Here is a 25,365-nt window from a genome sequence, read left to right on the forward strand (position 1 = left end):
TCCTTCATTTCCTCCACTGGTTTGTGGTACAACTTTTATCATTTAATAAGGACTAAATTCTTGGCTCTATTGTATTTTACTAGCCCTTTGAATTAGTTTATTCTATTATTCAATAATTCACTTGAAAAATATTTGCTGAGCACTTACTATAACCTAGAATTATATTTGCTGTAGAAATAGAAAAAAAATCCTGACTGTAAAAGTGTTGTATACATTTTGCTTCATCTAATCCTCTAAACAACCTTATGAGATACTAATTGCTGCTGTTAGTCCCCCATCTTATCAGTGAAGAAACCATGACACAGGCAGCTTATGTAACCTACCCAATGGTCATGTAGCTGCCAAATGATTAAAGTGACTAAGGTGGGATTCAATTCTAGTTATTCAGATTCCGGAGCCTGTGCTCTTATGCACTGCACTGCACTGACTCTGAACCAAATGAGCAACCACTGGAGGAGTCCATGATTGACTAAGACATTGACCCAGATATTAGAAGGTTTACTACCCTGTTGTGCTGACATTAGGCAACAAGTGGACAAGAGTAGCAGAAAGGAGACAAAGACTATTTCAATTGTTCAAACAAGAGATGATGGTGATTTGAGTTAGCTAGCAGCAATGGAAGAGACGTGGAGTAAAAACTCTGGGTTCTGAAGTCAGTTATGGCTGAAGACTTGAGGACTACTGGGAAGACTTCTGCCATTTATTGCAAATCATCATATCAGGAAAGAAGGAACTGGCATCTGCAGAATCTCTTAGAGTGGAATTCCTTCAGAAATGTAGGTGAGGTGTACGGATTCACAGGAGATCACATTTAGGGTCAGAAAAAAAAAGGAAAGCATAGAAGAAAAATGCTGTTTATACCTAAGTAACAAAAAGGGGCAACAATTTGCAAATCTTTATAAACTACAGTTTCTAAAACTGCCACCATGATGTCTTAGATTTTTTTGTGTCAGACATTAACCACAGCCTTTAGTCTTTGTCTTTCTTAAAATATAGCTACTATTGCTTGAGCTGTTACTGTGTACTGTGAAACATAAGCTGATAGCTACATCTTCTGTTCATATTTCAATCAAACTAATGTAAACAGTTCCTAGATTGCTTGGTATACCCATCAGAAAATGTCTTTGCCAGTCTGATCTGTGATTTAACTTGTGTTTAAACATTTAAATCTCCAATTTTATAGGCAGTTCTCCAATTATAAACCAATTTTATTTAAAAAACTATTTTGTGACCTTATTATTTGGAAAGGAGAATGTCTTTTCACATAAAAAGAATATTATAAATGGTTGTAGTTTTCCAGGCCAATCCACTTTCCTGGGCACTGGGCCCACCCTAAGCAAAATTTTGAAAAGTCTGACATTTATTCTTGGCAGTTTCCCTGTAGTAGTTGTAGGTTGTTCTTCATATGCCTGGCATTCCTACACACAAGCACACACCTGCCCACAAGGAAATTATGCTGATTTTTAAAGCAAAGAGATAATGGGGAGGAACTGCAGGCAAAACAATGAAGAGGGATATATTGCTTCCATAACTTAGTGGATCTCCCTCCTGTGTGGGTGTCAAAATCGTCTCTACATGTTCTTCAGAGGAGGAAATCAGAATCCCTACAGGTAGGGTGCAGGTGCAGAAGTTACTTACACAGGTGATTCTGCTGCACAGCAGCAATGCAAACCAGCACCATGGTGATTCCAATTTTCTATTCTTTCTTGAGCCCACTTGTGATATAAACCAATGCTGCAGGAACATTAGGCAACACCAGGCATCCTTTGCTGTAAAAAGTGAATTTTAGGTGAAAAGGTGACTTAGTGCCTACAGGTGACTTGAAGATCCTTGCTAGTTGGTGAAGTTTATCTCATGCCCAGTTGGACAATCCCTTATCTTATGATGAAGCCTTACCTGGATCTATATAACTATGAGATTCTCATGGAAATAATAGATCTCCTTTTGTTTTTATAATGGATGAATAGAATTTTTACTTTTGTTTTCAACAAACATAATAAAAGAAAAGTCAAACCACATTGAAGGGAGAAGAAGCAGGTCAAATCCGAAGCATTTCCGTTGGCAGCCAAGCTGCAATTAGTTCTTTCATTTCATCCACAAATGCTTCCTGGGAGTCTGCACTGACCCAGGCACTTCTCTAGGCTCTGGAGCTATAGAGGCAAACAAAACAGATAGAAGTCCCCACTTCAGTGATGGGGACAGAAAGGAAGTAAGCAAAATGTGTAAAATGTATGTGAGATGACAATAAGTGATAAAGAAATAAGTAAGTTAGAAAAGAGGCCTAGGCGGCCGTAATGGCTCACGCCTGTAATCCCAGCACTTTGGGAGGTCGAGGCGGGAGGATCATGAAGTCAGAAGATCAAGACCATTCTGGCCAACATGGTGAAACTCTGTCTCTACTAAAAATACAAAAATTAGCTGAGCATGGTGGCACGTGCCTGTAATCCCAGCTGCTTGGGAGGCTGAGGCAGGAGAATCTCTTGAACCGGGGAGTCGGAGGTTGCAGTGAGCCGAGATCACGCCACTGCACTCCAGCCTGGTGACAGCGTGAGACTCTGTCTAAAAAAAAAAAAAAAAGAAAGAAAGAAAGAAAGAAAAGAGGCCTAGGGAAATTCCAGAGGTGGGCATGGGGTGGGAAGGCCTCATGAGAAGGTGATTGAGTAAAGACTTGACAAGGAGAGTATGTGCCATTTGGAGAAGCAGGTGACATGTTTGGGGCAGTGGAGAAATGGTAGAAATAAATAGCCTGGGTGGAGTGAGGGAAGGAGATGTGAATAGAAATAAGAAATGGGAAATAAGATTTGTTTGATGTAAATAAAAAATTGAAAACCCTTTAGAGACAAAGAAAGGATACAATGTTCCCTCTCTCAATAACCTCCTTGGGTCTTAGAGGCTTCTCATCAAGACTAAAATTGTCTAGGTTCTTATTTTCCCACATCCCCAAATAAGGTAACATAATAGTCTTACCCATGACTTCTCCAACTTCCTTCCTCAAATTGCTCATATTCCCTGGTTGTTTTCTTCTCTCCCCTCTTAAACAACATCCCATGCTTCCATGAAGATGAAAGTAGCAGTGTGTTAGGGAAAACCAGTCTAATCCAGCTCTCCCTAAGGTGCTGGCCAGTAAGAAGAAATCTCTAACTGAAATAACATCGAGTCCTGGGAGGAACAAAGCTTCTGAACTGGCTCTAAGGTCAAGGGCCTTGGTTGTTTTTTTTCTTCATAGTCTTTTTCCTTCCTTACTGTGAAACTCACAGTCTCAAGTGTCAGGACCTCTTCTTGTTGGTTCTTTGGAAGTGATGGTTCACGTCCTTCAGTGGAAAGGGCCAAACATGACTGGCCCTGGGACAGAAACCTCCTCTGTGAGTTGGCATTTGTGGTTTGTTATCTGCATCACTTGCTAAGCTGAAGACAGCCCCTCAGTGACCTCATGAGCCCAGCATGGCCTTCTGGAAGAAAGCGTCACAGAATGCCCTGAGCCTTTGCTGGTATGGCAAAGTGACTCACAGAGCATGAGGTGGAGGAAGCAGCTGGAGAGAAAAGAAGAAGAGGATAAATTAGTCCATGAAACAGCAGGCCCTGACTTCCAGAGGAGCTGCTGTTCCTGCATGCTGCTTTGAAGTGAAAGAAAGCAAGCAGGCTAAAGTCAAATGGCTCAAAGGGAGTGAGAGGCGAGAGAAGAAACATTCTCAGAGCTCCATCAGCACCAAAATAGGTTTTAATTCAGGATGACCCAAAGTCTAAAAGATCAGACACACACACACATTATATCTTTCTATCTATCTATCTATCTATCTATCTATCTATCTATCTATCTAGCATCTATCTATTCTATCTATCTATCTATCACCTATCTCTATCATCTTTCTATCTATCAATTTATCTCACAAAAGGAAAAGTCGACCCACATTGTCTAGAAGGAGCAGATGTCTCCTCTGGCATCCAGGCTGTAATTAAGAGATAATTAAGAGATTCATTTACTCTCTCAAAAGGTATTTATTGTCTGTGCTGTGTCATAAATCACACTGTCACTCTCTCTCTCTCACACACACACACCCCCTACAAGGATACTTGTCACATTTCATTGGAATTTCAAAGGAATACATACCTATAGATGCATGAAGCCCCAAGATCACTCCCAAGACCCAAGTGAAAATTTAAAGTTTTAACTAATTTGGGTTTTTAACTCAAGGTTTCCAGTACAGGTTGACTGCAGGACTTCCAAGACACTGCAAAAAAAGGTAAGACTGAAACAGTCAACACCAGGGCCTGGGACAGCACTGAAGAATGAATATACCCCATGGCCTCATCTTCAAGCAGCTGTTGTGAATTGTTAGCAGGAAAAAACAAACAAAAAATACATTTTTAGAGAAATGACATGGCAAAAGAAAAGGACTTTGGTCTCTTGGGGTGGCAATTTGTGGAAAGATAAATAAATGACAGATAAAGGCCAGTTAGGAAAGCCTGTCAATGTAAGTTCCCCTGTGCCATCCATACCTGGGAAGGGTCTCAAGTTGTCTTCAGTGGTTAAACTTTGTTCTCCCCGGTAGAGTCGGTGTGTGGGGTGGGATACCTTTTGTCTTTGTAAATTTATGTCCTGCTTTTAGGCAAGTAGGAAGGGCCGAGAGCTTTTCTGAATCTGCCTCTTTGCAATTACCTTCAACTCAAAACTATCCTATGCAAAACAGGCATATTTTAGGGTGACATATTGTGGTTTCCCATATGAACTAAAGTAATTTGAGGAAAATGTATGAAATATATGGAGATATTTTTGATAATGTGATAGAATTTGTAAGATCATAGAATAACATTCAATAGTAGTTTGCATTGTCCTTAAAGACTATTTTACATAAACACTTTAAATTTGGATTGTTCACAATAATGAATAAGAGATTTACGATACAAAATTTGGTTTGATTGATTTCCATAACATTCCCCCCGTCCCCAGCTCAATTCCCTTTTATATACCAGTTAAATAACATTGTGAGGTTAATAGAATGTTTTAAGTAGATGAACTTAGAGGTGAGTCTACACACAATAAAGTCTTTGAATAGATTCCTATGTAGTAAATGAATGAAGCAAAGAAAAAAATTTGGATTAGAATAGTTTTTTAAAGCAAAGTCAGCAAAATTGAGAAAATGAAAAGAGAAAGGAAAAAATTGCTTAAATTGTGAAATTTAAAAGACATGGATATATAGCAAAAATGAAGTGCATATTCTTAGCTGTGGCAGATTCAGACTTAAAAATAATACCAAGAGAAAAAAAAAAATTATAGTGCATCTTACTATACAGTTGGAGTTGACATTAGTTTTATAATTTGGTAAGGTTCAGTATGTGGTGTGTATTTTGGCTAATCATTTATTCCTGTGGTAGAATACTGCAGCAAATTAGTTATCCGTTTTAAAAAATGATTGCCTAAAGATTTGAGGGAAATTAAAATGCTATTTGGTAAAGTCCTGAAGGAGGAAACAAGTTGACCTCAAAATATAATTAACTGAAACAACAAAAAACACGAGGTAATTAATTTTTTTTTTCTGCTGTAGCTTTAGTTATCCTGGTATAGAGAAATACAAGTTGCTGCTGCCAATCTTTCAAAAACATAAATATTAGAAAACTATTGATTAGTCTTTTTAGAACTGTTTACCCAAATTATCTTCCCTCTAGTTTTTCCTGCCACTAGATTACCCTTCCAAAAAACACCAGTTGACGGTGAACTCTGCCTGCTCCAAAACATACAATAGTTTTGTCTAATGCAGCATTTCCCAAAGTGTATACTAGATGGTACAGTAGTATTCCACAAGATGCTAAGAGATGTTTCTTTCAAAAAGGGCATTGTGATTCCATAGTATTGAGAAGTGGTAAATTAAATGGATTTATTACTGCAGAATTTGTTAGTGTTTTTAAATTATTATAAACATAAAAATGTCACAAAAACAGTTACAATATGCAGTATTTTCTACATTATTTGGCCACAAAACACTGTTACTCTTTTATCCTTTTTTTTTTTTTTTTTGAGAAACAGAGTCTCGTTGTGTCGCCCAGGCTGGAGTGCAGTGGTGCGATCTCGGCTCACTGTAAGCTCCGCCTCCCGAGTTTACGCCATTCTCCTGCCTCAGCCTCCCCAGTAACTGGGACTACAGGCACCCGCCACCGCGCCTGGCTAGTTTTTTTGTATTTTTAGTAGAGACGGGGTTTCACCGTGGTCTCGATCTCCTGAGCTCGTGATCCACCCGCCTCGGCCTCCCAAAGTGATGGGATTACAGGCGTGAGCCACCGCCCCTGGCCTCTTTTATACTTTTAAACCTCATAAGACGTTAGTTAGCATTCTACAGAAGAGTTTTGAAATAAGGAACAAAGAATAAAAATAATAAATTCAAAGCTTCTAAGTCTGATATTTAGAGAGAGCTCTCCAAGATTCAACCTTACTTTTGCCTTCAAATACTTTTTTTCTAAGGTAAGCAACTTTTACTCATTTATTAAACATATTTAAAAAAATATCTACTAAATGCCAGGCACTGTTCTTGGTGCTGGAATTTCACAATCAACAAAAATAGATATAGTCTTGGCTCTAATGAAGTTTAAAATACAGTGGAAAAGAGACATTGTGCCATAGTCACATACATTACTATATACTTATAATTGTGACATAGTTATTGTGATAGACTGCTAGTTATTTCCAATGTCCGTTCTTCTCTCCTTTGTAATAAAACCTTGACTTAAAAAAATCTGGGGAAAAAAACCCCCAAGAATAGTAACCATATTTCTCAATCTCTATTATAGCAAGGTGTGAGCAAATGAGTAAGATCTAGCTAAGAAGACATGAATAAAAGAGCTCTCTGCACTTTCTGCATCATTTTTTTTTTCTGTAAAGCTAAAACTGCTCTAAAAAACAGTCTATTAAAAGAAGAAAGAAAGATGGCGCAGCTTCCGGTTGTTAAGAGTGTGGCGGTGGCAGTGAACCGTTCTGGACCGTGTGGAACGGACAATGTTCTAGAGTTGGAGGAAAAACGAGCAGAAAGGAGCTCTGGCCTCTGCTGGCTTAGCAGTTAGGAATTTTATATGCGAGACAAAAATAAAGTGGTATCTTGTTTAGGCCATTGTTATTTTAGATCTCTGTGACTACAGCCAAACTACTGGCCCCCTTATTCAGAATTCCACACTTTGGAGTCCTGGATTTAACAGAACCTAAAAATGTGATACTGGCTTAGCAACTGGTGGTGAGCAGCAGGGACTCAGACGTGCAGGTTGGAAAGCTGGCGCCTCTTGTTATATGTGTATGCTGCGGTCAAACAGTAACTTTTTTACTAGTGATGCCTCTGAAAACTGATCACATGCTGACTAAGCCTTTAGCTTTAGGGTAAAAGAAAATATTCAGAATGTTGGTATGTTTTCTCATTGCTTTTTTGCTATTGTTGTTTTCTGACAGTTTACATTTTTTCTTTTACGTTATTAATATATTTTTTATTATACTTTAAGTTCTAGGGTACCTGTGCACAACGTGCAGGTTTGTTACATATGTATACATGTGCCATGTTGGGGTGCTGCACCCATTCACTCGTCATTTACATTAGGTCTATCTCCTAATGCTATCCCTCCCCGCTCCTGCCACCCTACAACAGGCCCCGTTGTGGGATGTTCCCCTTCCTGACAAATAATAATTGCATATATATGTTTAATTTCTTGTTGCTTTTTTCAGCCAAGTCCTACTTAAAAGATGAACTGAGGCCAGAGCTAGCCAATCTGCAATCAGAGAAGGAAGGGAACATAACTCTGCCCACAAGGCTGTCTTTCTACAGTCTAAAATGTTAAATGACAGAGAATTAAGTCATTTGGAGTGTGATAGAATTCTGCACTCCACACATGGAATCAGTTAACAGGTGGCTCCAAAGAGGCAACTTAGCAAGACTATGTTCTCAAACCTTTTCCAACAAACCTCCTGCTGTGAACTCTGGCAGACAATATGAGGCAGCCTTATAGCAAAAATCAGATTTAGGATGCTACCTTCTCACCCAATCTAGTTTTTCGCATGGCCTTTTGGTACCCACGTGAAAAGCTAGGGGTTAAGAGAACAGGTAGACCAGTTAATCAGAGGTAAGAGTTTACATCTAAATGTAATAATAGACCATCTTATCCATTTGAAGTCCAATTATTCTGTTTTTCTCTTTTTAGTAGGTAGTTATTGCTAACTTTTTTCGGCTTTTGGGAGTTTGGGGTTGTCTCTCATCCCTTCCCTCCATCACGCTCATGTGTTTTCGTAGTTTGCATAATCATCTGTTTCAATGACACCCCAATGGCCAGGCTAGCCTTCTTACCTAAGCACCATGCCCACGGTTTTAAATGACCAGAGGACATTTCCATACAGAAGCTGCACTACCCGATAAAGTTCAGTAAGCCCCACCTTAATCGAGACTGCCTCTGATATCCACTTAGGTCTATCCTTCTTTTCCTCATCTCCCTCATTCTCTCCCCCGTATTTCGTCCCATCATGCCCTCATTTCTTCCATTTATTGGGTAACACAGACTGCAGTATTATATCCTGGGTTAATCTGTTCTTCTAGTCCTGTTGGTTACACACTTGTGCAGATATTAGCACACCTGAACCAAGCCAATAATGCTCTTATCTGCCTCTCTGCTTCTTATTTCTTTGCCCTTCAAATCCAGATATGTTTCTCAAAGATAGTGTTTCCAGCATGAGAAAGATTAGAAAGGGATCCAAAAACAACTCTTTATTTACCATGAAAAGAGGAGCTTCACGTTATCTGTTGAAAGAATTCTCAATAGCTGGTCTTAGTGTGTAAGGCTCCACCTCCTTTGTTTCTGGTAAGCCTGCCATCTAGGTCATCCTGTCTTGTTGCTGTCCTCTCTCATTTTTTCAGGTGGCCCTCTGTCATTTTCACCCTGGATGGCGTCCTCTCTTTTAATCACTTACCCAAGGTTATTTTTCCTTCAAAGCACTTGTCAAATCTCATCTCCTCAGAGAAATGTTCTCTGGCCACTCAACATTCATTTTTGTCTTTGGCAGTATACTCTTATGCGTTGCTCTCTGTGCCTAGATCTTGTTTCCTTCATAAGAATGTGGGTTCTGTAAGCCAGGGATGCTTGTGTCTGCTGCTGCTGCATCTTTCAGACAGCTAAGCACTTTTTCAAATTTTGATTTTAATTTATTTATTGAGATGGAATCTCACTCTGTCACTCAGGCTGGAGTGCAGTGGTGTGATCTTGGCTCACTGAAATCTCTGCCTCCCAGGCTCCAGTGATTCTTCTGCCTCAGCCTCCCGAGTAGCTGGGATTACAGGCTGGCACCACCACACCAAGCTAAATTTTTTTTGTATTTTTAATAGGGACAGGGTTTCGCCATGTTGGCCAGGCTAGTCTCAAACTCCAGACCTCAAGTGATCCACCCGTCTTGGCCTCCCAAAGTACTGGGATTACAGGCACGAGCCACCATGCCAGCCAACCATTTTTTAAAAATCCTTAATAAATATTGAAAAATCAGTATTTATATATCAACAAAGAATCTGTCTAGTATATATGCTCCATGAGGGAAAGACTCATGCCTGTTCTATTCCCAGCTTCACATCCAGTGAGTAACATAATGCCTGGCACCTAGTAGATGTCATATATATATATACACACACACACACACCCCTAAATATATATAAATATATATTTTTTGAGTGAGAAAATTAATGAACAAGAACTAAGAGAATCACTTGTAACAGTAAAACTCTCCCATGTCTATTTTTGTAGGGCACAGTTAAAAGCAAGGGTAATCAAGAGAAAGAAAGGTACCTAAGACAGAATCTCAAATCCAATGCCACCTAAAAATAGGTTGAAAATGGGAGTGACAGCATACATATGTGAAAAAACGATCATAGGAAGAGACATCATGACAATGAAAATCCACCTGTTGAAGCCTGTTGCTTTGATATTTTCACAACTTTGGTCGGGTCTGGCATGGAGGGCAGGGTGTCAGGCAGCAAGAACATATAGTTGCTTCAGGCGGTTGGAAAGCAAGGTCAAGGCTGTGAGGATAAGGTCACACTCCAGGAAGCAAATGGAGCTGCCTAAAGAGGGATGTTCACTGCTCTGCCATATGTTCTCAAAGAACATAGTATTTTAGTTGTTTTCTCCTCAGTTTTAGGGTTAGGTCTGCATGCTAGATGGTCTTATTTCGTAATCTGTATTCTATATGAACATTAGCTACAGCTGCATTAACACTTTTTTTTTTGTTTGATGTATTGCTTATATCTCTTACCCTTGCAAAGTGGAAGCTCTAAGAAGACTTCTTATATCTCCCATGCCTAGAATGGAGCATGGTACATTGTAGGTGCTCAGTACATATTGGTTGAATGAATGAATGAGGACCTCTAGGTCTATACTTAAAGAAGTGTTTGCATGTATATGCGTGTGTGTGTGTGTGTGATCATGTGTGTGTGTAACAGAGAGAGAGAGGTAAAGAGAGAAAGCTCTGGGTAGACCTGAAGACTCTGAGAAGGTCTCAGAGAAGCAGTCAAACCCATAAGGAAACAGAAAATAAGGGCTAAGAGAAAAAAATGTCAGAGTTGGCGTGAAATTTAAAAATAACAATGTTATAGAATGAGGCAGCTCCGTGAAGCAAAAAGTGCCTACTCCTATCTGTCTTCTTTAATTTGTATCTGCAAAATGGGGATGATAGTAGCTTCCCCTGACATTAGGGTTAACTGGGGTTGCGTATGTGAAGCATTGAAACCAACGCCTGGTTCCTACATGAATAATTGCTCACCCTCTTGACGATTTTCTTTTAATTCATGATCTCATAGGCTATTTCTTTTGGGAATATAGTGAAGCAAATTTCAGATAAAAAGAGCAAAACATACAAAACACAGAGGTAACAGAATGGATTGTGCATGTTCAAAACCATTAATGCAAAAAGTAACTAGAAAGTGTTTCCTCTGATTTCATCCCATCCTAACTACTATATTTGAGTGTATATGTGTGTGTATCTATCTTCTGTTTATCCCTAAAATTCAGACGGCATTCATCTATTTATTTTAATTAGTAATAGAATCCTTAGTATCAGTATGTAAATGAGTTAAAAATGCAACTTTATGAAACAAATAAAAGATTGAAACCATCCTTCTTGTTCTTCTTTTTCAACTAAAGTAACTAGATAAAAATAAATACCAAAATCCTTTTTTTCCCTGTTACTTTTGAATACCTTATGCAGTTTTGACAAATGTAAAATTTTGCTTCAGGTACTAAGGGAAACAATTAAGTTTTTAAAGTAAGCACCAAGGTAAGTTCTGCTGACTTTTACCTCTGGTAGGTGCAAGATGTTTTTCTTTATTTATAGGCTGGACAATAATAATTTTTGTAAGGGAATTTCTCCGTGACTTAAGTACCCAGTATGGTTGTATTAGTGGGTTTTCATGGTGCTGATAAAGACATACCTGAGACTGGGCAATTTATAAAAGAAAGAGGTTTATTGGACTTAGGGTTCCACCTGGCTGGGGAGGCCTCACAATCATGGTGGAAGACAAAAAGGAGCAAGTCACATATCTTACTTGGAATGGCGGTAGGCAAAATGAGATTTGGGTGGCGACCCAACCAAACCATATCATTCTGCCCTGGCCCCTACCAAATCTCATATCTTCACATTTCAAAACCAATCATGCCTTCCCAACAGTGCTCCCAAATCTTAACTCATTTCAGTATTAACACAAAAGCCCACAGTCCAACGTCTCATCTGAGACAAGGCAAGTCCCTTCTACCTATAAGCCTGTACAATCAAAAGCAAGTTAGTTACTTCCTAGATACAATGGGGGGTACAGGCATCTGGTGAATACAGTCATTCCAAATGGGATTAATTGACCAAAATAAAGGGCTACAGACTCCACAGAGTCCATGCAAGTCTGAAATCCACTGGGGGCAGTCAAATCTTAAAGCTCCAAAATGATCTCCTTTGACTCCATGTCTCACATCCAGGTCACATAGATATAAGAGGTGGGCTCCAATGGCCTTGGGCAGCTCCACCCCTATGGCTTTGCAGGGTATATAGCCCCTCTCCTGGCTGCTTTCATTGGCTGGCATTGAGAGTCTGTGGCTTTTCTAGTCACATGGTGAAAGTTATCAGTGGATCTGCCATTCTAGGGTCTGGAGGATGGTGGCTCTCTTCTCAGAGCTCCCTCAGTAGGGATTCTGTGTGGGGGCTACCACCTCACATGTCCCTTCTGCACTGCCCTAACAGATGTACTCCATGAGGGCCCCACCCTCATCCAGGCATTTCCATATATCCTCTGAAATCTAGGCAGAAGTTCCCAAACCTCAATTGACATCTGTGGAGCTGCAGGCTCAACACCATGAAGCTGAAGCTTCCACCCTCTGAAGCAACAGCCTGAGCTGTACCTTGGCCCCTTTTAGTCACAGCTGGAGCAGCTGGGATGTAAGACACCAATTCCCTAGGCTGCACACAGCAGGGGGCCCTGAGCCTGGCCCACGAAGCCATTTTTTCCTCCTAGGCCTATGATGAGAGGGGCTGTCTCAAAGGCCTCTGACATGCAATGGAGATATTTTCCCCATTGTTTTGAGAATTAATATTTGGGTCTTTGTTACTTCTGCAAATTTCTGTAGCTGGCTTGAATTTCTCCTCCGAAAATTGGATTTCTTTTCTGTTGCATTGTTGGGCTACACATTTTCCAAATTTTTATGCTCTGTTTTCCTTTTAAAACTGAATACCTTTTAAATTTTAACTGAATTTCCTTTTAAAACTTTAACAGCACTCAAGTCACCTCTTGAATGGTTTGCTGCTTAGAAATTTCTTCTGCTGGGTATCCTAAATCATCTCTCTCAAGTTCAAAGTTCCACGAATCTCTAGGGCAGGGGCAAAATGCTGCCAGTTTCTTTGCTAAAACATAACAAGACTCACCATTACTACAGTTCCCAACAGGTTCCTCATCTCCATCTGAGACCACCTCAGCCTGGACTTTATTTTCCAAATCATTATTAGCATTTTATTCAAAGCCATTCAACAAGTCTCTAGGAAGTTCCAAAGTTTCCCATGTTTGCTTGTCTTCTTCTGAGTCCTCCAAACTGTTCCAACCTCTGCCTGTTACCCAGTTCCAAAGTCGCTTCCACATTTTCGGGTGTCTTTTCAGCAGTGCCCCACTCTACTGATACCAATTTATTGTATTAGTCTGTTTTCATGGTGCTGACATACCTAAGACTGGGTAATTTACAAAAGAAAGGTTTATTGGACTTACGGTTCCACATGACTGGAGAGGCCACACAATCATGGTGGAAGGCAAGAAGGAGCCAGTCACATCTTACATGGATGGCAGCAGGCAAAAAAAAAAAAAAAAAAGAGCTTGTGCAGGGAAATTGCCATTTTTGAAACCATCAGATCTTATGAGACTCATTTGCTATCATGAGAACAGTGCAGAAAAGACCCGCCCCCATAATTCAATCACCTCTCACCAGGTTCCTCCTGTGACACAGGTGAATTATGGGAGTTACAATTCAAAATGAAATTTGTGTGGGGACATAGCCAAACCATATCAATAGTGGCATAAAAACATGTGTGGTTCTTAACTAACCACCTTCCAATGGGAAAGCTGATGGAATTAACACAATTGTGGGCTGAGATCTTTTCTGAAATATGTAGGAAGGAATTTGAGATCTCCTCATTGAAATAAAAATTATTTTAAAAAATCACTTGAGATTAAAAATAATTTTGTTAATAGAATTGACTGCATCCGTCAGAACCCCGTCTCAACCAAAGCCCTGAATGAAGCACTGCTGTACTATCACACAAACAAACTATGGTTAGAAGTGAGATTGAGGAGATGGGTGAAACATGAGCAAAAATTGTAAAACAAAACCATTTTCCTCTTAATAGTTTCTGTTAGGTTTTTGTCATTTAATGATGAGATAACTACTAATAGCACATACTGGACATTTACAATGGGCCAGAAATTTTGTGTATGTTACTTAATCTTAGTGGGAACTTTGTGTGATAAATCTTACTACTATTTTTGTGACTTCTCTCTTATAGATGAGTGGACAGAGGCACAGAGAGATCAACGATCACACTCACACCACACACCCAGGAAGTGGCCGAGCCAGAGTTTAAACCCAGGCAAATGAATTCCCAAGACCATATGCTTAACCACTATGCAGTTGTGCTATTGTTGGTTCATCTCTACAGCAATCGGAATCTGTCCTTAGATTGGGGCCACCCATGGCTGGCTTACATATTATTTTTTTAAATGATCTGAACAAAGAGTTATTTTGTTTTGTTCACTTCTTGTGAAAAACAAATGCATGTTTCCTGCCAAGAAATGAGAAACCTCGACCTCCATGAAGGTCTTAATACTTGGCATGACCTGCACGATAATTTACTTGATTTTTAGTTTGCCTGTTGCTGACCTACAACAGTAGCATCTGGCTTTGCTTACTGAAAAGCTGGGGCTCATGATTGACTGCCTTTGACTGCTCTTTCCCCAGAGGTATCTGCATCTGCTGTGTTTTACAACTGGAATTTTCAAACCAACTCCTCCTGACATGAGAATTCACTTACCTACAAACAGGGGTTTTATTTCAAATAGGAAAATGAGTGGAGGTTATCATAATTCAGTGCTAGATTCAAAGAAGCAGAGTCCCAAATAACACATGGATTAAATCTGTTTAGAGCAAGTTCTTAAAAAAGAGTAAGTTGACAGGTAAATTTACTTGCCCTTTCTGGTTTCCCTGAAGAGTTAACATCACTAACCACACTGTTAGAGTGTGTTTGAGCATGTGGGAGGGACCTTATGGAAGTCATGAACATTTTCCTGAAGGTTCTTGAAGAAAGAGGACTTGTCAAGGCTAGCATTTGGGAGAGACAATGTGTTTTAGGCAGAGGGGGGAACACAAACAAAAGTACAGAGATGTGGGAGGAAACAGAGAAGTTTAACAAGGCTGGAAGACCAAGTGGGAGAGTCAGAGTGGCTGGCCAGATAGGTGGGAGGCAGATCTGGAAAAATCTTGTACATTATGCAAAGGAGTCTAATTTTGTTCTATAGGCAAGGAACCCATGAAAATAAATGTTAAGCAGAGTCATGGCTTGATTAGTTTCAGATTTTAGGAAGTTATCTCTGTGCAAGCGTGGTAATTGTTGAATTAGAGAGAAGTAAGAACGGAGGCAGAGAGAACTAGTCAGGAGGCTGTTGGAACGACCCTTGTAAGAAAAGATGTGGGCTTAAACTGAAGCAGGGGCAATGAAGTGGGACTGGGGGCAGGTGTAAGAGGTCCTTAGGAGTCTGACTATCTGGTATGGTGACAGATTGTGGAGGTGGAGAAGAGGCAAGGATGACTACTAGGTTTCTGACTTGGGTACCAGGAGAATGAGAGAGACTCATATCTGTTTGTCTGCTAAGAGCAGGGAACCAGGGATGGTAGAAAATGTTGCCTAGATGGGACCGATGGAAGCTGTTTGATGATGTGAGGTGTTGGAGACCCAAGAGGACATGGGATGCCTATGGGAGGAGAAATACCACGTTTTACAAGTTGGGAGAATGGAGAAAAAAGAGGGAAGAAGGTATAGATAAATCTGTGCTGACTCAGTACATAAGATTGCACTATTCCCAAAGTTGAGGGACTTGTTAAACTTTTCTGAGAGGTAAGAGACAAGATTTTGGCTGACTATGAAAGCTGAGGTGTTAGGGTCGATGACTTGAGGGTTGTGGTGAAGGTTTGAACTACTGTGAACAATACAAGGAGATATTGCTTAGGAAGAGGCAGAAGGGTAGCTGGACAGGTTGGCAGCTTTGAATGAGCTGAAGGAAACTATAAACTTGTCATGGCACCACTCTACTCATCCTGTGATGCATAGCTTCACCCTCTGTTGTAGTATAACTAACCATTCCCGAGACCACAGTGATGGCAAGGACCATATCTCATATAACCTGGAGAATCTTCAGTGTTCACAACAGGGCATGACTCATAATAGATGCTCAATGTATTTTTATTGACTTGAAATTTGGGGAGGTAGAGAACAGTAGACATGAAATACTGTTAGAAAACAGAACTTTTTGTTGGTCTTTTTTTTTTTTTTTAATTCAAGTGCATTAAATGGCAGTACCTTGGAGCATACTGAAAAGTAGAACAGTCAATATTTTACGATGATTCTCCCAGGAGTGTCTGTTTTCTGTGTGAACAGGTGTATTTGAAAAGACCAATTTGCTGCCAATAGTCACTTTTCTGCCATAGACTCAGGGTTTAATGATTTAAGGCAAGGCAGAGCACCTGGCATTGTTTACAGTGCTCTTTCTTCACAAAGTGACAATCTAAAAGAGTCTGCATTGTGGTTTCAGGGAGAAAAGTGAAGGGAACTGGAAAAAGGGGTAAAAAGGGATAATGATGGAGAAGGGTGAGCTGCAGCTAACTGCCAATTGAAAGTTGTTGATTGACACTTAAGAGCATACGCGGTAAGGCAAAAACACAGAGTTGGAGTGAAAGAAAACACTCAAGTTCTCAGGTTCAGCTCAGCCTCTAACTTATTACATGACCTTCACATGTGATCTCATCAGTTTTCTGAGACTCAAGTTATTTTCAAAGACAAGTCATGCCCTTGCCTCAGATGATTCCTTCAGTAAACATTTTGTTTACGTTCCAGCATTCTACAAATGTGTTTTTTAATATTGTTAAGGGCTGCAGACAAGAATATTTGTCCAAAGAAAACTTGAGTTGCAGGCATGACATTTCCATCTCTTTCCTCACTGTATTTACTTTCGCTTCTGCTCACCCCACACCCAAGTTGTCGCTGTCTCTTTTTTGTCAATGTCTTCAGAATTTTATTTCCAGAAAATCGTTACATAGAAGTTGAAACTTACATCTAATTCAGCGTTTACTTCCCAAGATATCCTTTTCAGTTTATGATCATTGTTCCAGTCTCTGAAAATTTGTAAATATGGAATTGTTTGCCAATGCAATCCAACAAATGCTTACTGAATTGCTATTATTTGCCAAATTCTGCTAGGTGCATGAATACAGTGATGAGGTATGATAAGGAAAGTGGACACAACTGATTCTGTTTAAATAGATGCTAAATATTCATATTAAAGTATAATATAAAGTATTAATAGAAACTCAGAAAACAGAATGATTTTTGATGGCTGTGATATTTGATGTTGGCCATAAAGAATAAAAGCAAGTGATACAATTTCCACCAGACAGAGAAGGGGAAAAAGACATTTCAAGTAGAAGGAAGAGCATGGGCAGAGGCACAGAACTAGACCAGACTGCAGTGTGTTGAGAGGAATGGCAAGTGCCCTGGCTGCTGGATCACTATTCTCCAATGTTAAGTGTTTATTAGTAGCACACAAAAAATCAAATATGGACACAAAGGTCTCAAAAAGGGTTAGTCTCATTGCTTTCGGAGGGTTGTGGCTATCAGAGCATCAAGAAGCATTACATAGAAGGGTAGTGATGCTCTCTGTTTAATATCCAACAAGAGCTATTACTAGGAGCAACACCTAGGACCAGTGGACTAAGCCCCATATTTTATGGAAGGACCCAAAGATGGCTAAATATTTGCTAGGACTTAGGAAAAATCAACAAAGGAGAAAAAAGGAGCAAGTGAGCTGATGTTTTACAGACACACACACACACACACACACACACACACACACACACACACACCCTGCAATCACTTGAGATGTTGGGATACCTGTAATGTATATGGATGCCTACGCCTTCCCCTCAAATTCTTCTAAACCTCACGGCAATTTCATAGCTATAGCTTGCTCATAAGAGCTTGAAGTGAAGCTGTATTTAATCCCAGGCTCTGCTACTTGTTATATATGGGAATATATCCAAATTATTTGACTTCTATACACCTCATTTAGCTCATTTGTTAGAAAAGGTAGGAAGAATACTTATTTTATAGGATGGTGGTGAGAATTCACAATGAGGTATGCAAAGCATCCTGCAGAATGCTTTACATTTGCAATGTGCTCAATGAATGGTTCCCATATTGCTCTTGTCTTATCATATTATCTTGGCTCTATATTTAATAATCATGATGGTTTAATATGGCAAATTTCAACTCTAGATCTGAAACTGTATTTTAAACATCATTATTCCCAGGTAGCTGGCTTTCTTGGAGCCAGAGCTCCTGAATAGGAATTGATATGAGTCATAATTTTCTTGTGAGAAGAGAGGTAAAGAGTTGTGTTTACCAGCTTTATAGATGCTGATACTGAGGCAGAAATCTTGGATGTACCCCAAGAAATTCAAACTCTGAACTAAAACTATAATTAAATACCTTTACCACCAAGCCTCCAGACTCTGTCATCTGCTTCTACAATCTTGTCCGTTCAACTGTATGTCACCAGAGTGCTGAAAGGAACACTTACAAAGCTCTCTGTGTACCTCTGCTAGCATTTCACAAAGAAAAAGTCCTTTAGCAAAATCCAATTTGAAAGGAGCAAGAGCAATAACGAAACAAGGGATTATAAATTAATCATATCAAATCAAAGACTATATATATAAGCCATATATATATTTGGTAATGGTAAAAGGAAAGAGTAATTCACTTTTGTGGTTCTAAAATTGGATTTTCCCAAAGATCAAAAGAAACTAGAGCTCAATTCTTTGGAATCACATTGATGATACTGTTGCTAACAGAGAATGCCTGGAGCAAGAACTGAAGGCACTGAATGTTATAAATTTATTGTTCCATTTATATATTTGAAAATCTGAACTGTAAAAGGAATGATATATGTCTCAGTTAGGTATGGCCTTATATAAGAGTTTTCATTTTGGAAATTTATTAATATTGTTTGGCAATTCTTCCTTCATGAGAAAGGCAGTGGTGGCACAGCATTTAATTAATTTGCAGTGACATTAAGCTCTATTGATCTGAATTAGTATGTCTGTCATTTGCTTTGATAGTTTATTACTGTGATTCAAAGGTAGCAAGATGTACAGTCACCCAGTTTATGTTGAGTATCCTAGAAAACATATTACATGTCATTGCATACATTGCAAGTCATAGGGATAATTTACATAGCAGTATTTTGTTTGTGTATATTAATTTTTTATCCTGGCACTCATGTCAGTGCATAAATACATAAAATAATGCTCAGTAAAAACTGAGTGAATGAATGAATAAATGAATAAATATTTTGGATAAAATTAAAGAAAATAAAAGATGGATTCAATATTAAAGATTTATGCTTGAGGCTGGGTGCTGTGGCTGACGCCTGTAATCCCAGCACTTTGGGAGGCCAAGGCGGGCAGATCACTTCAGGTTAGGAGTTGGAGACCAGTCTGGCCAACGTGGTGAAACCCTGTCTCTACTAAAATATACAAAAAAATTAGCTGGGCGTGGTGGCACTTGCCTGTCGCCCCAGCTACTTGGGGGCCTGAAGCAGGAGAATCGCTTGAACCCAGTAGGTGTAGGTTGAAGTGAGCAGAGATCATGCCACAGCACTCCAGCCTGCATGACAGAGTGAGACTCCATCTCAAACAAACAAACAAACAAAAAAACCCCGAAGCTTTATGCTTGAGAAAATTCAAGACCGTCTGATCAAGGATAATCAAGCCAGTTGGTTAGGCCAAGGTTAAGCTCAATAGGTTGAGATTCCGATCTTGTACTCTTTTGGCTGCATATTCTCCTTACACATGGTTTAAGTCAGGAGAGCCAATAAAGTTGATTTGAGTCCAATTTCTTGAGGCAGCATTAGTAGCTAGAGATATCAACATGATAGAACGCGAATATCAATAGGAAATTAGATTTACAAACTAGGACTCTGGTGGCACAGATTCAGGAACTGGTTGGCTATAATTGAGGGAATTCCTGGGAGATTGTTGTGAACACAGGTATTTGTGACTGGCTTTACTTGCTATATATGTGGGTATGTTCTTTTGGCTGAAAGCTATCAGGTCAAGATGGATTAAAAGTATTACAGAATTTGGTTTTGAGAGATAATATGCCAGACATAGTGCTGAACTTTTCCATGGATTATCTTACTTAAACCTAATATTATTATTACCCTCTGTATAAATGGGGGGTGCTGAGGCCTACCAAGTTTTGATAATGTGTACAAGGTCAAGAAAGTGATAGAGTCAGAACTTGAAATTTTTATTTTTAATTTTATTTTTTTTTAATTTCACTCTAAGTTCTGGGATACATGTTCAGAATGCGCAGGTTTGTTATATACACGTGCCATGTTGGTTTGCTGCAAGTATCAACCTGTCATCTAGGTTTTAAGCCCCACATGCATTAGGTATTTGTCTTAATGCTCTCCCTCCCCTGCACCCAGCATCCCTACAGGCCATAGCGTGTGATGTTCCCTTCCCTGTGTCCGTGTATTCTTATTGTTCAACTCCCACTTATGAGTGAGCAGATGCAGTGTTTGGTTTTCTGTTCCTGTGTTAGTTTGCTGAGAATGATGGTTTCCAGCTTCATCCACGTCCCTGCAAAGGACAGAAACTAATTCTTTTTTATGGCTGCATTGTATTCCATGGTATACATGTGCCACATTTTCTTTATCCAGTTTATCATTGATGGACATTTGGGTTGGTTCCAAGTCTCGCTATTGTGAATAGTGCTGCAATAAACATATGTGTGCATATGTTTTTATAGTAGAATGATTTATAATCCTTTGGGTATGTACCCAGTAATGGGATTGCTGGATCAAATGGTATTTCTGGTTCTAGATCCTTGAGGAATCGCCACACTGTCTTCCACAATGGTGGAACTAATTTACACTACCACCAGCAGTGTAAAAGTGTCACTGTTTCTCCACAGCGTTGCTAGCATCTGTTGTTTCCTGACTTTTTAATGACCGTCATTCGTCATTCTAACTGGTGTGAGATGGTATCTCATTGTGGTTTTGATTTGCATTTCTCTGATGACCAGTGATGATGAGCATTTTTCATGTTTATTGGCTGCATAAATGTCTTCTTTTGAGGAGTGCCTGTTCATATCCTTTGTCCACATTTTGATGGGGTTGCTTTTTTTTTTCTTGTAAATTTGTTTATATTCTTTGTAGATTCTGGATATTAAACCTTTGTCAGATGGGTAGATTGCAAACTTTTCTCCTATTCTGTAGGCTGCCTAGAACTTGAAACTTTGGAAGCTGACTCCAGGGCACAGTCTCCAAATAAGAAGTCTCCAAAGGTAGAGCATAACCTAGCCATGCTGGGGAACATTTTTTTTTTATTTTTTCTGCCCCCTATATCTAATCTGGCTTTCTAGAAATTCCAACAGTGATTTCAGTGACAAGAAATAAATAAAAGATTTTACCCTAAACAAAAACAAACCAACAGAAAGATCATCTTTGGAATACAGTTCTACTTTTAAGTCACCACTTCCCTAAATTGGGATCTTCTGTATTTGGTAGTTTGTGTTGAAGTCTGCATTTACTCACTGACTATATATTTACTGAGAGCTCACAATGTGCCAGATAGTATTGGAGATGTTGAATTCTATGATGAATGAAACTGACAAAGATCCTTGTCCTCATGGATCTTACATTCTAGCAGGGGAGATAAGAAATTAAAAAAAAAAATAGAACATATAAGTAAATTATAGGGCTTATCAGAAGCTGTTTATAACTACAGATAAAATAAAAAGGAGAGTAAGGAATGTCAGGGTGCCTTGGTGGGAGGTTGGTCATTTAAAATAGCATGACCAGCTCAAGTTTCATTGAGAAGGTGATAGTCAAACAAAGGCTTGAAATAGGTGTCTAGGTGCAATAATGATCATTGTGACCAGGAAGCCGAGTGATCTTAGATATCTAATCTGGGAGACTAAGGGTATACCTGTGGCCATGGGGAAAGAGAGAGTTAAAAGTTCTACATGCAAATTGGTCCTATAACCTTGGCCTCATCAGACTTTTGAGAAAATTAAAGACCTAATCTGAAATTTATTAGCAACAGATTAGCTTTACCTTAGGGTGGTCACAAGCTTCTTCCAAAGAGCTCATACACCCTTCAGTCAGCAGGAGCCATCCGTATGGGCCTTTCTCAAGAATGACATCCCAGTTGCCTAATTTGGGGGTTCCCCATCTGTGAGCCCCGGTATGGGGAGTCAGCACCCCAACCTCTAGAGAGAGCACAAGGTTTTCTTTCCCTACCACTTCTTTATCTCATCAACCTCTTATCACCCCCTAATATTCTGACTTTCTCATCCTTTGAGATATTAAGTTCTGGGACAGTATGAGACCTTTGTGCTAAGAATTAGGGCTTTCTAGATATGAGTACATTAACTCAGAATGGTAATACTGATGCATTCTGTTAATCAGAATCTCTGGCATTCACATGGGTTTGCAACAGATAAAAATGATGAGATGAATTATTACTTTGCAAATGCAATATACAGAGCCAAATATTTCAAAAGATGTGTTCTGAGGAGGGAATACCTGTTCACCAGATGAAGACAGCTCCCTTTTCAGTTTACTATTTGTATTACTGTTCTCTTTCTTCTCTCACTGCAGCTTTGGCCTTCAACTAGGATTGGCTATTTGACAGCTAAACCATGAAATCAGGATAAAAGTAAGAACTGACAAGAAGATAGTCATAATCGGGTCACTGTCTTGTTGAGGCTGGGTTGGCGATCTAGGAGAAGAGATTTTTTTCTTTGCGAAACTTTTACACCAAAACTGGCCTTCTTGACGGGGGTTTGTTTAGCTACAAGCAGTTATCAAATGCTGCGAAGTCTCTGAAGAATGCTGACACAGACCTCTGTCCAGGGCCCTGTCAACACTTAGTGTCAAGCAGATGAAGACTGATTTTTAATTATTCATAGAATCTTTGGTGAATAGATGTGTGTGCGCGTGTGTGTGTGTGTGTGTGCATTTGTGGTATTTTGAGTTTGGATTTCTGATGAAATCTTATATTAGATTAACTCTGGATAAAATGGAGAGTTCCATATCCCTGATACGGTTGAAGAGATGCTTAGTATGGTTTCGTGCAAATGAGAGATTTTGGAGTCTAGCAAAGACTGGGTGAAAGTGCACATCACATCTTGTCTTTATAGACCACTTATTACCTTTATCTTTTTCACATCTGCTTTGTGACCATGGGCAAATTGCTTAATCATAGAAAGCCAGTTTCCTGATTTCTAAGAATCAGTATTGAAACAGCTCCCACTTTGCAGGTTTCTGATAAAGGCTAAAAGAGAGGAGATCTGGGTGACAAAGTGAAAAGCAATCCATGGCTTCATGCAAAGTCCTTGATTTCCATACAAGGAAACTGCAGTTGATTTCTTAACAAGGTGTAAACCCAGGACTCCATCTTCACATGCTTAACTTAGCACAGTGGTCTTTCTGTCACATATGCTGAGGAAAGAAAAGCACTTACAAAGAGCACATGTTACATAACTATACAAAGCTCAAAAGAATACACATTATCTATTAATTTTAACTGTAGGAAGCTGGATTCTAACATGTTAAAAGGATGTAGGAAGTGGCTAAAGCTAGTTGGATTTCTAAACAGTGCATCATGGGTGAAGGGTGGTAGAGCGGGTTGAGTTGTGGCTTCCAAAAAGATATGACCATGTTTAATCCCCAGAGTCTGTGAATGTGCCCTTATTTAGAAAAAGGGTCTTTGCAAATATAATCAAGTTAAGGATGTTGAGATGAAGTGATCATCCTAAATTTTCTGGGCCCTAAATCTGATGGCAATAATCCTTACAAGAGAAACACAGAGGAAGGCACACAGAGAAGAGGAGGAGGCGGTGTGATCCTAGAGGCAGAGATTGGAGTCCCGCAGCAACAAGCCCAGAGATGCCAGCAGCCACCAGAAGCTAGGCAAGACAAGAATGTCCCCTAGAGCCTCTGAAGAGATCACAGTTCTGCCAACACCTTGATTTTGGCCCTGTGATACTGATTTCAAACTTTTGTCCTCCAGAACTAACTGAATAAATTTCTAACACAAATTTATATCACCAAGTCTATGGTAATTTTACGACATATTATGGTACTCCTAGGAAACTAACAAGGGTGGTTAAAAAATCTGAGACAAAGAACTGAAAGTAGTCGTGTGCTAACAAGAATGTCAGTCACAGGCAAGCATTGGCAGGTGGAGAGGCCAAAGGTGCCCTTTAAAAAAATCTCTGCTTGCTTACATTCAACAGGCAATTGGAATGCTTTATTGGAGCACTGTGTCTTCGCCCATTAATACAACAAATAGTTGAGAAATATAGGACACTTGCCTTCAAGTTACTTAAAATCCTTGACCAGTCAACAAATGAATGGAAAAATCAGTTGCAATACAACACACTAAGGGCAATGGTAGAGAGAGTGCATGGATGCCATGGGTTGCAGAGAGAAAGGGAGCTCAAGCTCTTGTCAGGACCAGGACAACTTCAGAGAGGAAATGATGCCTGAGTTGGGACCTGAACTTGTGGACTTAGAGAGAGAAAGGTTTTCCAGAGAGGAGGAGCAGGATGTGCTATTTTCTCCACCTTTTACATGGAAACCCTGAAGCCTAGAGGTTCTGTCTATTATCACGTATATTCCCTCTTTCCCATGACCTGACATGTCTATCTAAGAAACACTGTAGTTGTTTGCTGGATTGAGATAAATATTAAACAAAGAAGTATGCCTGAGCAACATAGGTGAGCCAGGTGTTTTGGAAAGATAAGCTCAGAAGTGGGTAAGGGCAGAGTCATGGGGATGGAGGATGGAAAGCTTCCATTGTCCAGGCGGGAGCTTATACAGCTAGACAGTTGTCAGTTTTGCCTGTGGCTTAATTGTTCCTCCCTCAGAGGCCCTGCCCACCCCTAACTCCAGCCTCTAGCTGCCCTTCAATTGATCCCTCTAGCTTCCGTTGTGGACAATGGAACTAAGCAGGAAAGAGAGAGAACACATCTTTATTTTGCATGTAGCAGCATTATGCAAATTTATTTACACATGTAATCTGATTTTGCCCTCAACACAGTCCTCTGGGACTATTTTTCCAGTTCTGTTTTTCAAATTAACTGAAAGGCATGAAAGTCCTTCAAAGATATGGCTTTTATTAGATTCTCCATCTCCCATACTCTCTTCCATACACTCTTTGCCTCCTGTAGTTGTATCAACCTGCTTCAACTTCTTCCTCCCAAGCTTAGTTCAGTGTTTCTTAACTTGGGGTGATACTGTCCCACAGAAGTAAAATTTAAGATGTATGGAAACATTTATGATTGCTGCAACTGAGGGAGGGAATGATACTGTTACCTAGTAAACAAGGGTCAAGCCAAGCATGCTGCCAAACATCAGACAATGTAATGCCCTCTCACTCCAGCAACGAATTATCTGGTCCAAAATGTGAGGAGTGCTGAGACTGAGAAACTCTGCATCTGAACATATTATTTCCTCTGTCTGGACTGTGCCTGTCTCTTTTCCCCTCTCAGATGGA

Source organism: Chlorocebus sabaeus, chromosome 27 (genome assembly GCF_047675955.1).
Source record: "Chlorocebus sabaeus isolate Y175 chromosome 27, mChlSab1.0.hap1, whole genome shotgun sequence".
Lineage (NCBI taxonomy): Eukaryota > Metazoa > Chordata > Mammalia > Primates > Cercopithecidae > Chlorocebus > Chlorocebus sabaeus.